Source organism: Pleurodeles waltl, chromosome 9 (genome assembly GCF_031143425.1).
Source record: "Pleurodeles waltl isolate 20211129_DDA chromosome 9, aPleWal1.hap1.20221129, whole genome shotgun sequence".
Taxonomy (NCBI): domain Eukaryota; kingdom Metazoa; phylum Chordata; class Amphibia; order Caudata; family Salamandridae; genus Pleurodeles; species Pleurodeles waltl.
In genome coordinates this window covers 493,979,042-493,998,548 of record NC_090448.1, presented here as the reverse complement: position 1 = coordinate 493,998,548, position 19,507 = coordinate 493,979,042, and positions in this window count along the sequence as shown.

Genomic DNA, 19,507 nt, shown 5'->3' with positions numbered 1-19,507 from the left:
ATTAGCGAACCTGGCAGATAAATACAATATTGATATCGGAAATACTAAACACCTGATAAGAAGTTACAGACTGGAATTTGACTCTAAAGATTTTGAGTACATGAGGTCTGCGGGAATGAAGGCACATTTGAAAGAATTGTTGCAAAGTGCGCAAGTTTGGGGTGCGCTGGAAAAATGGGAAGGCAGGAGGGCAAAGAAAAGAGATAAGGAAAAGGGTGACAGTCCAGGATCTAATCAAGCCAAGGCCTCACCCGATCTGAAATCAGTAAAAATATTACCCATGAGAGAAACAGCTGGTGGTGTCTTAGTTCATGTGCCATGGACCGGAGGAGACATCCTATCTTTTACCAATGATTTTCCTAGATTGAGGGAGAAACCGATCGAGTGGTACCAACAGACAGATAGGTTTGTGAAACTTGCAAAATGTCTTTGGGAAGATTTGAATACCTTGTTTGAAATCATTGTTCTGCCTGATTTGTGGCTTGAGTGCAAGAGAGGAGTAGATTGGCCGACGAAGGAGCCGGCAAGGGATAAGGTGACTGGGGCACCCTGTGAAGAGGTGATGAAGTATTATCATAAAGTGATTGAGTTTTTGAAACAGAAGGTGTCGCCGAAGGTGACTGATTGGCAGAAGATCGACCGGACCTCTCAAGAGGTTAAGGAGACAATACATGCTTACTATGAGAGATTGCTAAAGGCATTCAAACACTACAGTGGTACTGAGACTATTGAACCGAAAGACATGAACCATCTCGTGTTTAGATTCGTCGAAGGGCTGAGACCAGAAGTTAGCCAGTTGATTAAGAATCATTTGATTTGTTGGCAAGCGAAGCCGATTGATGAGGTGTTGCAGCATGCAAAATACTGTAGTGATGAGATTGAGCTGAAACAGAAAAAGTTGAAAGAGAAAGTGATGGTGATGCAGATAAGGGCTGCACAGGCAGGAATACAGGGAAATGGAGTTCAACAGATGATACAGCAGCAACCGCCAATGAATGGTGCGTTTCAGACACAGAAGAGAGGTCGAGGCCGAGGGTTTGTGAATCACGGTCCCGACTTGAATACTGTTGTGGTTCAAAATGACATGCAAGGGGCAAAAAGGATGTCACCATGTCACGCGTGCGGGGGCGTGGGGCACTGGAAACGGGAGTGCCCGAATATGGTGCAGGATGGTGTTGTTCAGCAAAGCGCTAACGTTGGTACATTGCAAAATGTAAGAGGCCCAAAAATAAAACATCAAAACCCGAATTTTCAGAACAATCTGGTACAAATGCAAGGGGTACAGCCCATGCAGCAGATGCAAATGCCGCGTTTACAGCCAGCGCAAATGCAACCAGTACAACAGCAGATTCCCGTGGTACCTAGACAGCAAATGCAATTACCAATGGAAGGTGTTGCTTCCTCAACAGTTCACAGGCCAGGTAATGAGTCAAAATAATACAGTACAACAGTTTCCATTACGAGGTGAAAATGGCATGAATGAAGAATGGTCAGATGATAGCTCTGACAGCGAAGAGTGCAAGCTTGCAGCATCCTTAGAGGTGGATCAGAGGGGTCCATATGTGGAAGGAAAGGTGATGGGTTACAAAGTCTCGTTTCTGGTCGGCACCGGAGCTACACTATCTACAGTCAGGAGTGCGGAGGTTCCAAAATTACCACTTTCGGGGCGTACCATAAGGGTAGTCGGAGTAGCAAAGCAATATCTGACAAACCCGATTACAGATCCAGTGCAGGTTGAGATCGGCAACTTTCAGGGACTACATAGGTTTGTAGTCTGTGATTCAAGTCCAGTATCCCTACTGGGAAGGGACTTACTGTGTAAGACAAAATGCTCGATTACCTGTTCCAATGATGGAATCGAAGTACAGACAAATAGTGACAATGAAGGAGACGAAGGTCAGTTTTCAGAGGAAGACACAGGAATGGCTAATGAGGATTACCTTTTAATTACCCTGTTCCCAATGCTTACCATGATCGATCTACCTGTTGAGTTACAAGGAACTGTGACAGAGAAAGTGTGGGATCTGACAGGAAAGGAAGTGGGACTAATAAAAGGTGTAGAACCAGTTAGAGTCCAGGTAAAGCCGAATGCGATATTTCCTCAGGTGCCACAATATCATATGGCACAAGATGTCCTCATCGAAGTGTCACAGATAATTGCAGACTTTCTGAGACAGGGAGTCCTGAAAGAGGTTTTGAGCAGTCCGTGTAACTCTCCCATAATGGGTTTAAAGAAGCCCTGTGGAAATGTTCGAATTGTGCAGGATTTGAGAAAAATAAACAAAATGGTGGTAAAATGTTGCCCCGTAGTGCCCAATCCAGCAGTAATCATGTTTCAGGTTCCCTGCGATGCTGAATGCTTCACAGTTATAGACTTGTCACAAGCCTTCTTTTCAATACCTCTTCATGAGGACAGCCAATTTTTGTTCAGTTTCAAATTCCTGGATAAGGTGTACAATTGGTGCAGAATTCCTCAAGGGTTTTCTGAATCACCGTCCATCTTTAACCAGATGTTGAAAAAGGATTTGGAATCCTTGGTGCTGTCTTTTAACTCGACTCTAGTGCAGTACATTGACGATTTGTTGATTGCATCCAAAACTTGGGAACTGTAAATACGATACCATTGCCCTGCTGAATCATTTGGGAAAGAACGGACACAAGGTGTCACCTAAGAAGCTGCAATACTGTCGGAAAGAGGTGAAATACCTAGGGCATCTAATCGAAAGAGGGTCCAGGAGAATATCAAAGAAAGAATAACAGCCATTTTGCAAATGAACCCTCCGACGACAAAAAGAGATGTCAGGATGTCAGGATGTTTCTGGGAATGGTGGGCTACTGTCACCAGTGGATACCCAACTTCTCGATCATCTCGAAACCCTTAATAAGACTGACAGGAAAAGAGATCAAGGATGAGCCATATACCATACTTTGTCCAAAGAAGAGCTTGAGTCATTTATGGAATTGAGAGAATGCATGTGCAGGGCACCAGCGTTAGGTATGCCTGACTATACGAAGCCTTTTCTACTGTTTTGTCATGACCGTGATGCTTGTTCTTTGTCTGTCTTGACACAGGTCCATGGAGGTGCAAATCGCCCTTTAGCATATTTTTCAGCTACCTTGGACCCCGTCGCAGCAGCCTTACGGGGTTGTTTGTGTGCAATTGCAGCAGTTGGTCAGAGCCTTACGCAGTGTGAAGGCATAGTCATGGGATATCCCCTTACAGTAATGGTTCCGCATTCAGTTTAAATTTTGTTGACTCGAACTAAAACTCAGCACATGACAAATGCTCGTCTCACTAAGTATGAGACAATCATACTGGGGTCACCAAATGTCTCACTAAAGCGATGTACTGTATTGAACCCGGCAACTTTACTTCCTGTTGAAAACACTGAAATTAACAATGAGGAAGAGTTTGAACATGACTGTCTTGAGGTAACGGAATTATGTACCAAACCACGTCCAGATATTCAGGACACACAGTTAAAAGAAAATGACTGTATCATGTTTGTCGATGGGTCCTGTTTAAGAGATTCTGTTGGAACACTGAGAGCTGGATATGCTGTGTGTACCATAGCTGGTATCATTGAAGCTTCCTGGCTCGAGAAAGTGTTTTCCGCACAAGTGGCAAAATTAATTGCCCTTACCAAGGCATGCCACGCAGCTGTGAATCTGAGAGTCACTATCTATACTGACAGCAGATACGGATTCGGAATTGTACATGATTTTGGCCAACTTTGGTCACAGAGAGGTTTCATGACCTCTTCTGGTTCTCCTGTGAAAAATGGTGAACAAATAAAGGATTTGTTACATGCAATTCAGTTACCTCTTGAAATTGCCGTGGTGAAATGCAATGCTCATGTTAAGTCGCAAGACTTTGTGTCCATGGGAAACGGTTATGCAGATCAAGTCACAAGGTTTTGTGCATTGAACTGTATATCATTCAAGGAGCAGTGGGAATTGTTACTGAAAACTGAAAATGACACATGTTTGAACCTTGCATTGCGGGTGGTTGACACACTAGATGAGTTAAAAACATTACAAAGTCGTGCAAGCAAAGAGGAAAAACGTTCCTGGCAGAGAATGCAATGTATACAGAGGGCTGATGATTTGTGGGTCTCAGAGGAAGGAAAACTAGTCCTGCCAAACAGCCTTCTGTCTCAGTTTGCCAGGCTGTATCATGGACTGGCTCACCTTGGGAGGGATGCAATGATCAGGTCATTTAAAATCGACTGGTTCAACCCAAAATTCAGTCATGCTGCCGAGGTTATTTGTCACAGGTGCATCATCTGTCAACAGATGAATGCTGGAAAAGGGACAGTGGTAACTTTGAGCCACATTGGGAGAGCTGGCGGTCCATTCAGCAAAATGCGAATGGACTTCATTGAAATGCCTGTTTGTGGAGGATTGAAATATGTGTTGGTGATTGTGTGTGTTTTCAGTCATTGCATTGAAGCATAACCCACACGTAGGAATGACAGTCTCACAGTCGCAAAATTGCTACTTAGGGAACTAATACCAAGGTTCGGGTTTCCGGTCTCTATAGAGTCAGATAGGGGTAGACACTTCGACAATGAGGTGATTAAACTCCTGTGTGCCGCACCTGACATCAAACAAAAGCTGCATTGTAGCTACCGCCCAGAAGCATCAGGACTAGTGGAGCAAATGAATGGTACTTTGAAATCAAGAATGGCAAAAATGTGTGCAGCCACCAATATGAAATGGCCAGATGTATTGCCCTTAGTGCTGATGTCAATGAGAAACACCCCTGACAAGAAAACTGGACTATCCCCCCATGAGATCCTCATGGGTAGAGCTATGAGGTTGCCAGCAGTACCTGCAAATGCTCTAGTGAATATCACAGATGATATGGTGTTGGACTACTGCAAAGGTTTGGCTGATGTGATTTGCTCTTTCTCTCACCAGGTGGAAGCTAACACATTGCCACCGATTGGAGATCCAGGCCACACCCTACAAGCCAGTGACTGGGTGGTTGTCAAGAAGCATGTGAGAAAGTCGTGTCTGGAGCCACGTTGGAAAGGTCTGTATCAAGTAATCCTGACAACTACTACTGCTGTAAAGTGTGCAGGAGTTCCAAACTGGATACATGCCAGTCACACAAAAAAGTAACGTGGCAGGTTGAAGAGGAACTTGAAGTTTCCGGCACAACTGCTCCAGGAAGAGAAGTCTCAGAGATAGAAAACAATCAAGAAGGAACTGAGACTGCCAGAGGGCCCACTGAGAACAGCCTCGTCCCTCAAACAGTGAATGAGCTCGAGAGAGGGGACAGAGTGCCTTTCTCAGTAGAGGCAGCTGGAGAACTAAATCAAGGAGAGGTTCTCCCAGAAGTAGACAGATACGGGTTAGAACTCGAACCTGGTACAGACCCAGAATAAGAAGGAGAAGAAGAAGAAGAAGGAGAAATAGTAGAGAGAAAATGGAGCGTGCCAGAATCTCCCAAGCCAGCTGCAGGTCCATCAAGTGAAAACACCATATCACAAGAGGAGGGTGCTGTCCAATGTCCTGAAAAGACACATCGAAAGAAGACACATAAAGGTGATAACTGGCCAGGGAAGCCACTCTTAAGGACAAGAGACATACCAAGTGAAACAATAACAGAAGAGAACGATACATCCCGAGTGGAAGACCTAAGTGAAGGAGAACAACAAGGTGAACGAAGGCTGAAAAGAAAGAGAGTCACAAACAGAAGATATACAGGTCCTGAGTTGGTGTATGTTACAACATCTGAGTGGCAACAAGAATTCCTAGCATTCTGTTTCGACCGAGAAGTACCAGGCCAGTAATACGGTACCTGAACTAATCCAAAGAAAAAAAAAAAAAAAAAACTTCGTTAAAATCGAAAATCTGAAAACTGATAAAGAGACTTTATAAATTACCGAATGTGACATTAGAACTGGATTGACTTTGATAAACCTGATTATGACAAGCTGCTAACCTGATTTGACAAAAAGGTTTCCTGGAGTGAGTGAAGACGCTATAAATACATGCAGAGAGCAAGAGAAAATTCTAAATCATTCTTGAGTTGATTGTTAGTCCACTATCTGATTCTATACAGACATGGCTTATAATAAAGGTAGTAACAAGGGAAGTAAGGTGTGTGGGTGGCTATGCCTTATAATAGGTGTTCTGTGTGCAATAATAATTGTGGGAGTGATTGTAGGAATGCCATGGATAGAGAAAAAGACTATTAACGCTGCTTTGAAGCCTGAAACTACAACACTAACACCGTGGGAAAGATTTGAGCAAGATGCGAGACACCTGCATGAGGGAACTAATTCAAAAGGGGAACTTTCTACTAATGTCTTCTATCGCTTGCTGGATGAGTATGTGGAGACCATGGATGCGAAAGACTGTTATGTGTGCACTAAGATTCCTTCATCTGTGCAGGAAGGAGTTACTTACCATAGCCTTCTCTAACATACGGGATTAGTTATAGTTTGCTACTAACAAGGTTCTATAATCAAGAGCATGTGCAGTACTTGTATTCGAACCTGGACATTGTGTTTTCTTTTGTGCCTGTGATTGAATTCTTGAATAAGTTAGCTAAAGAACATGATATAAAAATAGTTAGAGGATTCTTCGAGCCAACGCTTACATTTGGAACTGCTTATGCACATCGCAATAATTTGACTTGCTTGCTATCACCTGTAGAGAAAAGCTTTTTAGATCACACTGACGATAGACGCAAAGCATTAAAAGAAAGACTAGAAAAAGGATTAGAAAAACGCACATATGCAAATGATTATGCTTATACTGCAATCAAGACATAAGGCAAGCTAGCTATTGATGCATTACATGTAGGTAGGCTTTGTATATATAGGCCAAACTCTGAGCAGGACAATTTGTTTGTGGGAACGAGTGAATGTAGACATCTGTTTTTGTTTCAGAGTAAATGGACATTTATGTTGAATGGACAGGATCCAGCGATCCCTGGGATCTATTACATCTGTGGGCTTAATGCTTATTACCGTCTCCCTAAGGGATGGTATGGGACATGTTATTTGGGAATAGTTTTCCAAAAGATTTACCAGATTGATGACTTAAAACAAATACCTAAAACGTCTGAATTACAACACACTAGACAAAAACGAGAATCAGTGGCTGCTGTCATTGGTGATATATTTGGAGCCATAATCCCTTCAGTGGGGGGTTATCTTGAATTCTATGAAGATTCAAAAGTTTTCTACTATCGTGGATAACATTCTGACAAATTTCACAGGGGCTAAACTCCTGATGGATACTGAACTTGCTGCAGAAAGAGGCATGACTCTTCAAAATCGGCTTGCTTTAGACATTCTTTTAGCAAAGAGTGGAGGGGTCTGCAAGATGCTCAACGAGCGCCATTGTTGCTCATTCATTCCGGACAATAGTAAAAAGATTAGAGGTATGCTTACTAACCTACCTAGAGAAAGTACAGATTTGAAGGATTTGAAAGAATTTGGTGTCTGGGAGAAATTTGGAAAAGGAATTGCCAGAGTAGGGAGCTGGTTTACCAATATTTGGAATGGGGTGCTTGCAAAAATACTAATGGGTCTATTAATTATTCTGGCCTGTCTATCAGGAATATGGGGGGCATGCAAAATGAATGGCAAAATCAAGAAAAATTGGACTAAAAGAACCAGAAGAAATGAAGAAAGTGAGAGAGAGAAAATGTTCAATGAAATCTGGGGAAGTTCACATAAAGGGCAAGATGTTGAAATGCGCATTATGCGCAAGGTGAAAAATTAAAATGAAAGGTCAAAGGGCAAGGTTTGTGTGATGACGAGCGTCATCAGAGGAGGGACTGAGAGAGCGTAGTTTAAATAACATATATTAAAATGAAATGCTCATAATAATGCTGAATGATGTTGCATAGAAACCGACAATGATAGTGATTTTGCTTAAACGTGCATTTGAATTATGACTATAATGTGTCTGGCTACCAATGTATATGCGAACTAATAACTCATTAGTAGAATCATTAATACTATGGTTAATCAAGTTATATTAGCGATTATGATATTGCATTTATATTAAAAATCTCATAGGCCTTAAGTTAGCGTGAGCTGTGGGTTTTAGCTGCCTAGCTCTCATATTAAAAGCATTTTTCTGTTTTTCAGAGTGCTGATTCGCAAAGGGCCATGACCCTCCAAATGTTCCTTTTCTTCAACTTAATGCATCAGTACAATTCTGTTCTCATCCGCATGCTTGCTGCTTTAGTATGAGTTTATACACGAAGTTGAAAAAAATGTAGATTAATTTAATGTACAAGGACGTTTAAACCATGGACAAAGGAACTCATGACCCGAGAAGACGTGCCAAGCTGTGAAGTAACCTCCGGATGTGCCACCTCCAAAAACGTCAAATATGAAGACCAATCAAAGTGTTATGAATTATCGTCGGGTGACAATTAGAATTACCTAATGTATAATTTGATAGGTTAAAGATAGTGGAGTATAGCAAACGTCCAATAGAATTTTGGGGGAAGGTATTATGAAAAAGGGATAAAAACCCATGTCACAAAAGGGTCGGGGGAACTAGGTAGGGAATGCTACTGATTTTATCCAGAAACTCTGTCACTCTGTTTGGTGACTTTGAGACTTATTAAATCATCCTCACCCGTAGACTGCCCCTATACACTTCTCCTCCTTATGAGGGAAGTGTCCCCTGTCTTCTAGACAAAGTTTAGACTGACGGCGTTTTGACTGATGTCCTGAAGACAAAGACTGATCCTGCGTGCTGACCTAATCTTTGGAGGGTAATTATGACAATGCAATTTGTAATTTGTCAGTTTGCTTTTCCTTTCTAGGTACCAACTGCTCATTTTGATAGAGACCATAGTTAGATGTTTTCTAAATTGATGTTCTAAATTGTTTTTACATGAAGCCCAACATGCTGATGCTAATTAGTGGTTAGGACAGGAGTTCACTTCAATTGACGCAAAATAGACAAATGACTGACGTTACGCTATGCTGAACTGAGACATATGATATTCACTGTATTCTGATTTATGTTCACGCCGTGCTATGTTCTTATGTTTGTGATTCTTGCATTAATGAAATCTTGTCACAGTTGCCAAATCGTGACTATGCTCTTATGCTTCCTAGTATTGAGATTAACTCTTCTGCTCGTAGATTGTAATCAATAGGGAATAAAAATTCATAAAATTCTATCAAGGGTGTGGTTATTCATGGCTGAAAGGCTGTGGTTGCGCCGACAATTTGATTAATGTCTTTATCTAAAGTAAAGTGCATTGTGGTGGTGAATATTGATGACATTATTGATATATTGCTTGACATATTCATCAGTTATCTCGTCCTACGGTGTCTCACCACTGGGTCACAAGATTCATTGGCCTAAAACGAGTCCTAATGTGTATAAATTAACATAGAAGGACGCGTTATCACAAACTATGGCAGCCAGCCTAGAGGTTGTGCGTTCGTGCATGATGCCATCCGCAGATCAGGCAGCAGCTATGCAAGGGCGAACAACTATCTTGCAGGAAGTAGAAAAAAGGCTGAAGGAAATCAGCACAGCTGTAATACAGTTGACTCTACACCTACAACAGCAATCCTGTCAACGCATGCACAAATGCAACATTGAACCCCTCAGGGCCGACCTGGCTGCCTACCATTGTGATGTGGCTGCTATTCCTAAGAATCAGCAGATCCTCCTTGCAGCAGTACTGCCCTTAAGACCTTCACAGGTAGCAGCGACCAGGAAGTCTGACTCCACGTCTTCTAACACTGAGGTGTGTGTTGCCCCTTCACAACCACCACCACCAAGAACAGAGGAGACAACACACACATCAGAAGAAAAAGACATGGAACAGATCACCTTCACACGGAAAAGTTCCCTAGAAGCACTAGTCCCTTCCACAGGGCCATCTATTACTAAGGTTTAGCGCTTTGTAACATGCCAGTCTTACAACAACTGTACTCAATGACTGTTCTGCAAACCACTGTTTATCTTGTCATCCTGCCCAGTGATTGTCTCTCACTTACTCACTGGCAAATCCTGTCCCTCTGCACTGTCTGACACATTACCCCAGCATGTCAAAAGCATTTTCCTTTACCACTTGTTTAGGATCACAATGGAAGATGGCACTATAATGGACTCACAACCATGGACAATGTACATATAGCACTACAGCACTTTTCCATAAATAGCACTTACACAACACATTTGTCTCTGTGTAATGTGACACATCAAGTGTGCAGTAGATAACTGAAATGTGCTTCCTGTCAAATTACGTAGCTTGTCAATGCAACTGTCCTGAAATTATGTAGTCAGACAACTTTGCACAGTGGCCAGGATTGCATCATACTCTGCCCTTCCTGAGGGTAATATCTGATGAAGAGAGAAAACATACACCATCATGCTGTGTTGGACAGAATAATGCTTCCTCAAGGGATATCTAAGTCATCAAATAGTGGCAGCTAAATGTTGTCACCATGCAATACTAACACATATGACAGTGCCCACAAATCTAAGCAAACACTCCAAAAAATGCATGAATGAAGGTGTCTGAGTTTCCTTCCAAATAAGTAATCATGCTGAACAGTGTCACAAATGATGTCTGTGAGTCATGAAGACGATACTACAAGAGTGCTTTCGACCACTCACCTTATAAGGGTGTCCTTGAACATCACACTGCAGTCAGACCTAAAACAGTTCCCCCAATACCAAATCTGGAAGCACTGTTTGTGACTTTGAAAACATACTTATTGACAAAAACATGTTGGGATCCATATTAACTGTGATTGGTGGTTGCAATGAATGGTGGAATCTTTTCAAGGTAACTCTGGGGTAGCTGCCAATCTTACAGCTCAGTTGGAATTTGTTCGTAGTATAGGACACAAATGTAATAGAACAAAATTCATATACACGTATGCCAAGGGCCTGGTCAACAAGCATTTAACACATACTGTAAAGGGTTCACTATAAATTTATTAAACAGTAATAACAGAAGAGGAAACTTGTGGAAAAGTATTACCTACCCTAATCTACACTAACTACTCATTACCCACAACTGTCCCTAACTAACCTAAGCTAAACTTACTTATCACATGTAACAAAACGTTCTAAACATCAACCCCCCAACCCCCTTATGAGACGGGACACATATTTGTTTTTTTTTTGGGTAAACACACAAGAACCCCAACATAGACAACACACACAAAAAGAAAAAATAGAAATAATCAGGACTCCCCCACCCACTAACACTAACTAAATTAACAGCCTATACAAACCTAACACTAAGCCCTCTAAGCCCACTAAGTATAAGAACAAGGAAAGGGGAGGGAGGGAGGGGAGGGAATCATGTCAATTTTAAAAGTCTAGAGGTTGGTCCTACGGAGGGTCCGTTTTATGGACTGCACACGCCTGTTCATATGGCGAACATCCCGCTGCAGGTGACTAATTTTCCGTAGGACACAGTCCATTTTTCTTTGCATTTCCTGTAAAGCTGCAGGGTCAACTGTAGCAGCTGGGGCAGCCTGGGTACCAGCTAAGGATATGTGTGGGCGTGTAGAGTCTATGCCTGTGGGCTGCCCTGAAGGTGTTCCACTGCTATGGCCTAGAGCAACTGCAGACGTTGGGACAACAGTCCCAGCTGTGGGTGGTGCCACCTGGGTGGAAGTGGTGGTTGTGATGGTGGTGGGCAAAGTAGGGCCACCCTGTGAGAAAGCCCTCCATGCTCCGGAGGCCAGTTCGTTCCGGTATCTTCGGGCCATCCTTCTGAACCCTGACTCTACCAGCAGGATTTGCTGGTAACGCATTGCCCGCATCTGGAACTCACAGACCTGGATGGGTGTCATGTTCGCAGCTTTGAAGACAAAGGCAAACAATTTACATTAGGAACTGCATTGTGTGAAATGGCACAAGAAGTAAATCAGACAGTACATCTACTGTACTTGTAACAGCTCATAGCATCATACAGATCATTGAATGTCCCTGAGGAAGTACATGGCAGGCCAGCCTACAAAGGTCGTATCACACATAGCACACCCAAACCCTACAAGATGGGTAACAACTGGCATTAATTTGGCATCAGAGTTCTGCCAGTTGTCAGCTAACAATCATGCAGCACATCCTGCGCCATTGCTAGGGCTACAAATGTCAGTGTACGGGATGGAAATCTAAAGCCACATGATCTGCAAGTTGTAAATGGACTTGCTAGTATAGTACTCATGTGCTATACCTGAGTGTGTATACTAGGTTCCGACCAAAGATTCTCTGATTTACATGTCTGTGTAACATACTGGTAGAATCAGTCCTAGGTACACTATTCACAAACCCATGCCTGTGTTTGAGGGTGGGGGGTGGAGAAACAACTAACAATTCCAAACAACATGGACACCCAGGAGTCTATAGAAAGCTGGACATGTGTTTGGCTCTACACACACACCACAGGTAAGCTCTATCAACAAATAGGAGACAGCAAACCCTTGACCAATCCTAGTGCCACACATGTCAGGAAATGCAGACCTTTGTCCACATCATATACTTCCAGTAAGGCATGACTTACAACAGACACAGAGTTGCAAGAACACCCATGGCCATGATTTGCATGCACACCTAGGCCATTGCACTCAAGTGCCACATACTTGTAGCACTACATGTGGAGCTACATGCTGCTAGGAAGTTCAAACTACAGTTTAATAAGTACTTTGGTGAATAGGGAAGCAGAAGTCTGTCGGTAAGCATTTTTTGCAGTCCCAATCTGGGAGAATGTGGGTCTGACAGGCAGACTAAATCTGAGATGAGTTCCAGTGCGACTCTTGTTGATACAAGTGTTATCCACATGACTCACCCCAGTTCTCATTGCGGGGCCTACAGGAATGACCTTCAATCCCTAGATAATACAATAGGATACGCATTGGCCAACTCTAAAATGGTGAGAAAATGAAATCCCACTCATGGAACAAGACAAATGATGGGCGAGCGCTTCATACCTTGCTATGTGTTCAACACACATGAGTCCATCACACATCACCAGCAAACACAACACATAACAGACATATCAACACTTACTGGAGTTGTCGGGTCCTCAAATGAAGCCACCTCTCCCACAGTGTAGGGTGCCGGTCCACCTGTAAGGCATGGAAGGAAGAAATGTGCTAAAAATCTGTGCACTGACCAACAATTCCAAAGACAAAAACTACGTGTAAGATGACATAAGTAATTAAAGCCATTCAGACATGATGATACTGCATCCGATATAGCACGGCTAACATGTACAAAGCATGGGTCTCCTGTGACAATTACACACATTTATGCACACATGCAGTGGCCCTTACTATCATGTGGTGGCAAACATGCTCCTTCATTAGTGAACAGAAATAATAATGGAGTGTATTTGTCTCACCATGTGCATCCAAGAGAGACATCCAAAGCCTGGTTACTTGAGGACTGCATTACCAGTCAAGCAGCCTATGTGGCCATGACACATTTATGACACATAGAAACAATGTACAGAGGGGCAGGGACTTTTGTAAGCCCTCATGTTGTTACAGTTTCTTCATTTGATGTGGCCCAGCTATGGTGATTTGCACCAACCATAGAGATATGAACCCATGTGCATACCTTTGGACTGCCATCCCTAATTGGAATGTGGCACTACAAACTCCAAATACCAGTCTAAGATGTTAGCTGAGGGCACCTTACACCTTTCCCCGATGTTTTCAAATCCAGATCTGACATGTATCCAAAATGATGAAGGACCACAATAATCCCTAACTTTCACAGAACTTTTAAAAACGCTTTCCTTACACACTCACCAGACACACATGAGACATATGTCTGGGCCACATTGCTATCATCAATTGATGTGAAGCCAGCACTCATTTTCTGCATCATGTAGTGTTTCTAAAGTCAGTCTAGCTATTGCGTCAACAAAGGTTGCCAATATTTTAGTAAATCTATACTTCACTGGCAAATGTGATCTATACAGACATGATTGGCTCCTATTTTGTGTTGCTGCCTGACACAAAGGCGGCACCAAATTACATTAAGCAAAAGTATTCTGTAAGTTTGCAGAGCACGTGCTTCCTGACAGCTAGCAATTGTGGTCCTTCACATAGTCCATCAATGACCCTGTATGTTTCTGCAGCATTCCACACAGTCAGCAACTTAGCTGGCAGATATTGTACAAATCATCTGATGTCACTACAGAGCTTTTAATTGTGCAGATTTACATGATTTGTACTCACCAACACCAATCACTATTCCCAGGTGGTCCAGCAGATCTTGCTCCCTGGTGATGAGGTCAGCCCAGCGGTGCTTCAGCTGGTGGTCATTCCTCTGGCTCCCATACATGCGCTGCAAGTGATGCCCACCGGATTCGTCGCGCCTCAGTGTGATACCCCTGTATCACCCTGCCCCCTGCCTCGATCATCAGTGGGAGGAAATGGCACACCAGCCATATAAACCCCCAAAGCTCCTCCTCACCCATCCTGCCAAGACGTGGCCTACCCAACATCTCAGCACCGAAAAGGGGAATAGGGGATAAAGAAGAAGAAAGGAGAAAAGGGGGAAAGTAGAAGTACAAAAAATAAGTAAACTTAACAACTAAAAGAGCTCAACTATCTCCAAACTAGCACTACCCACAACAGACTCCCACAAACACAAATACAATACAATACCGGACAATTGTAAAAAAAACACACTCAGACAGTATACAACAACAATATTTATGTCACAAAGTAACACATAATGTAGCACACAGGACACAAAAGTACAAAATCACTGGACAACACTCAGAACACAGCCACACAGTCTAGAAGAATCACAGACTGCAAACTGAAAGTGAAAGTACACCCACTGTACATAATCTGTAAACAGGATATCCTATTACTTCACTTCCTGCATAAAATGGGCTTCGTTTTTATCGTTATGCGTCATATTTTTTCATGCATACAGTAAGTGCGTCATATTTTTTGACGCACAGGAGTGAAAATTAGGCCACATCCAAATAATTGTAAATAGTTTTAACACGAAACCAATTTTCAGGGCATTATGCGTCGTTTTTCGGGCATAAGCGTAATTTTTTGATGCGTATGCGTCAAAATTTTAGGGCATGAACTGGTTTTGGGTATTTTTTCCATTTTAATGTAGTGTTACATTTGGGACACAACTAAGATAGGCTGATTGTACCCACTTCGGTGTTAATGGTGTATGTTCACATGTGAGACATCATACTGCAGCGGACCATGACCCTCTACTTCCTTAACAGGATTTTGACGCTTGGCTGACGCACTAGATGGCCATATGTGTGACCTACATATATGTATTGCACAATTTGGGCATGTTCGGCATCAGGAGAGGATAGCAAGGTGACGCACATGAGTACAATACCTCAATGCCTATGGCTCAATGTGTGTGTAGTGGCTATTAACGTATTAGTCGACCCAGTGTGTGTGCATCACAAGATGCATTATTGCAAATATGCTTGTATGAATGTGAAGTCAATGGGGGTTATTCTAACTTTGGAGGAGTGTTAATCTGTCCCAAAAGTGACGGTAAAGTGACGGATATACCACCAGCCGTATTACGAGTTCCATAGGATATAATGGACTCGTAATACGGCTGGTGGTAAATCCGTCACTTTTCCGTCACTTTTGGGACGGATTAACACCTCCTCCAAAGTTAGAATAACCCCCAATGTGTCCAAACCTTAGATGCAAGTCATTGTGGAAATGAGAGAGGACATGTGCTAATCATACATGTAGCAACATCTGTTGTGTACACTTTCAAGATTTTGGGTAATGTAGATACCACAAATGACAAAGCATGCACCAGATAGATGGCAGACGCTTGTTCATGTCAATGATCCACAAGTTGCCCATCCCATGTCCTAAATTTTTGGTAACTGCTTCCTAGGCACTTGTTGGTGAACCCACAGTGAGTCAGGCACATGCATAGACGAAGTGGGTACCATGTCATTGGCCCAGACAGCCAAAGGTGAACCACAAATGTAATATGATGCCACAATTGTGGTCATATGACGGAGCCACAACTCTCCAGTGGCAGTGGGGGACCAGCAGATGAGGCAGTACATGTCCACATATTTCCAGTGATCAATTGCACAGAGATGTCTTGTTCATGTGTGTGGTCCAATGTTGATCCTGTATATTTTTAGGGGTGTATGTTACGTCCAGGTCTCATCATGAGTCAGTGGCAGCTATTCCTGTATCTACTGAGTATCCTTCGGAGATCAATGTGAGTAAAGTCGATGAGGACATGAGAACCTACATGGGGATGGTCTCACCCTGTCACTGAAGACGAGTTATGAGACTGTCAACAGGGCAACCTTGGTGTGCTGAGTGAGATAATGTCTCAGGTGTCATGGTCCGGCAGGTGTCATTACAACATTTGTACACAGGTTGGCCTCTAAAATTCCCACTGCATCTGGGAACACCATATCCTCTGTGCTGATTATTCTCGCAGCTATTCACCACGCACGGCCCATCAATATGTTGTGAGCAATGTGATTCAGCGTGTGAACTGTCAGGGTCCTAACATGTGTGCACTTTTCATGGACACCATACCCAATCCCTGCATACGGCCCTGGTACACTGTCACACTTTGTCGTTCATGCATACATGAGACCCAGACAAGGGATGGGCCATGATTTTGGTATTCAAAGACAATTTAACAACTATGGTACAATTAAAAGGCAGATGATGCTATACAATGTATTTGGGTAAGCATTGATGAAGCACATGACAAAATACCCTCTGAGGAATGTGAGGTTTGGTAAAGCAAGCGTGGTACATATTTAGCCACAAGGAATCTTTAGGGTAACGCACAGACAGGTGTCAGTCAGGCTAACAGGATGCAGGGTATATCTGAATCTAGCAATTTCACAAGTTACATAATCAGTGGTCTGACTAAGACTGGTCGGAGGAAGAACAAGACAGTTGACATGGAAAACTGTGTATGCCCTGTGTTTTTGAAGGTGACACATGAACCCAAGGGCTGTGTTACACGGCTTAATTACTAGCAATGCATAACAGTGTATTTGACAAAATGGCAACTTCTATGCTGTTCCAGGCATCAGCAGGGGCAGTGCATGTTCAAATGGGTGGAGCGCATGGAGGTGCTCAAAGGTGTGTGCTGCATCTGTTTCTCACAAGTCCTGTATGTGAGTATTGAATTCAAATGTCCAACAGTACCTTTCACATGGGAAGCAATCTACAGGTGCTAACAGGGCTTAGAAACTACAAGCCAGTGTATTAATTGACTTGACGTCCATGCAGTCAGATGTACTATGACAATGGCATAACATAGGAAAGGGTGTAGCACACAGGATTACTATTGTTTGTCTGTGTGTGTAGAGGAGGGAATATCGGGGTACACATATTACTATTCCAGGGACCTCTTCAGACAGGTGGGTTGTGACCAGGAGCCTGGGTGTGTCAGGAGTTAGGAAATGGGATGATGTGTACATGGAATGTCATGTGTGCAATGCTTGTCATATGTATGGAACTTGTGCTGTCTATGTTCTGCTTATATGGAACTCTAGTCACAGATAGTCCTTGCAAAGATAAGTGCTGTACGACTTACTGCTGTCAAGGGTCTGGTCATACATTCCTGTTACCAATGCAATAGCACATCAACTGCCTCATGTATGAGGCTTGTTTTCCCCTTATTGAGTAATGGTGTCTTAGTTGTGTGCCATATGCTGCGATGAACCATGTTTCTAACATGTATGTGTGAAATAGGTGTGGTCCTCTGCTATTGCCCTTCAAAGGTGAAATGTACAGGATCTATGTCATTTACAGTGTGTGTGTATGTGACTGTTGTATGATACGCATCACAATTGCTCTGGGATTTTCTGTGTCCTGATCGGTATATCAGCTATGCTCCATGAGGCTGCACTCTTATTCTGATAGTTAGAGATAAAGGTGAGCAAAAATGATTAGCCATACCATAATATGGTGATTATTATCGGTGTTTATTTACATTAGTTAATACAGTGGTGATGGTGATTATTTTTAAAAGAAATTGTTCACAATATGTTGGTGCCTACACAATCCAGCAGCCGTGTTTTGTTGTTCCCCCTCATGTTGCAGGCCACCATCCTCCTCTTCAGGCATGTGTGTTTCTGATTCCAAGAGGGGAATGTTCCTTCTTATGCAAATGTTGTGCAGGATGGCACATGTTAGAATGATCCTACAGACCATTTCTGGGGAATATAGGAGGCTACCACCAGTTATGTCGAGGCACATGAATCTCGACTTGAGGATGCCGAAGGTCCTCTCGACTATGCTGCGTGTCCTCCTATGTGAGTCATTTTAGGCACGCTCTGCTGCAGTGCTTAGGTTGCCAAATGGTGTCATGATCCATGGCTGGATCCCATACCCCTGATCAGCTGAAAGAGAAAATTATTGGGATCATGTTGATGTAGCTTGCCCCATTTATATCACCTTGCATGGCAGTAGTTGTCTTGTGTTGTCTGTGACTCTTTTGTGTTGTTGTGTTGATTGCTAGGCTTGTAGGATGTACCATCTGCATTGTGTTGTTTCCTTGGCTGAATGAGTGTTTGGCTGCTGACCGATTGTCAGCAGTATGTTTTGGGATTTGCAGTACAGTGTGCACTCCCTAGCATTGTGACTTGTGATACAGGTGTCCCTGTGTCTTCACTGGGGGTGAGATGATAGTTCCATACACAGATTCATTTTGACAGTGTTGTTAACACATTCACATCTATGTACCCTGGACATCCCATACCTTTAGACTTATGCAATGGATTAATTTAAACATAATTGAGACACTTACATTTTCAAGGTGACAATTAGGCAAACCACTCCAAACGTTGTGATCATTGACGTCTTAACATTAAACTGTACACTAATTTCAATTGTGTGACAGGTTCAATGCTGACCTATGAAACATGGCTAGCGATGTCACAACCTCAGTGTGTTCCTGTCGACATGTTGCTGTTGTGGGGTATGTGTTGTGTGCCCTAGAGGGTTGCTGTGCAGTGTGTACATAAGTAGGTTTCTGTACTTACCAACAAGTAGTCCATTGCCATACCGTCCATCCTGGAAGTGTTGATTGATGGTAGAGTGACGGAAGATGAATGAGTCATGGACACTCCCAGGATATTTTGCCACGATGTTGGTGATCAATCCTTGGTGATCGACAATGGCCTGCACATTGATGGGATGTGTGTGCTTCCTGTTGCTGTAGAGGTGTTCAGTTGCAGCAAGTGGCACAAGGCGTACATGTGTGCAGTCGATTGCACCAAGGACGTATGGGAATCCACTAATGAGGTAAAACCCCTGTTTTGTTTCCTGCTGCTTCTGCAGTGTGTTAGGGAAGCTGATGTGGCGGGGTGTGAGTCCAATGATGGCATCCAGTACTTTGGGCAAAAAGGCAGAAAATGATGGCTGTGATATTCCGGCAACCAGGGCACCAGTTGTTTGAAAAGAGCCACTTGCCAGCATGTGAAGTACAGCTAGCAGCTTGGTTTCTGTTGGGATGGTGCGGGTGTCAGCAAGGT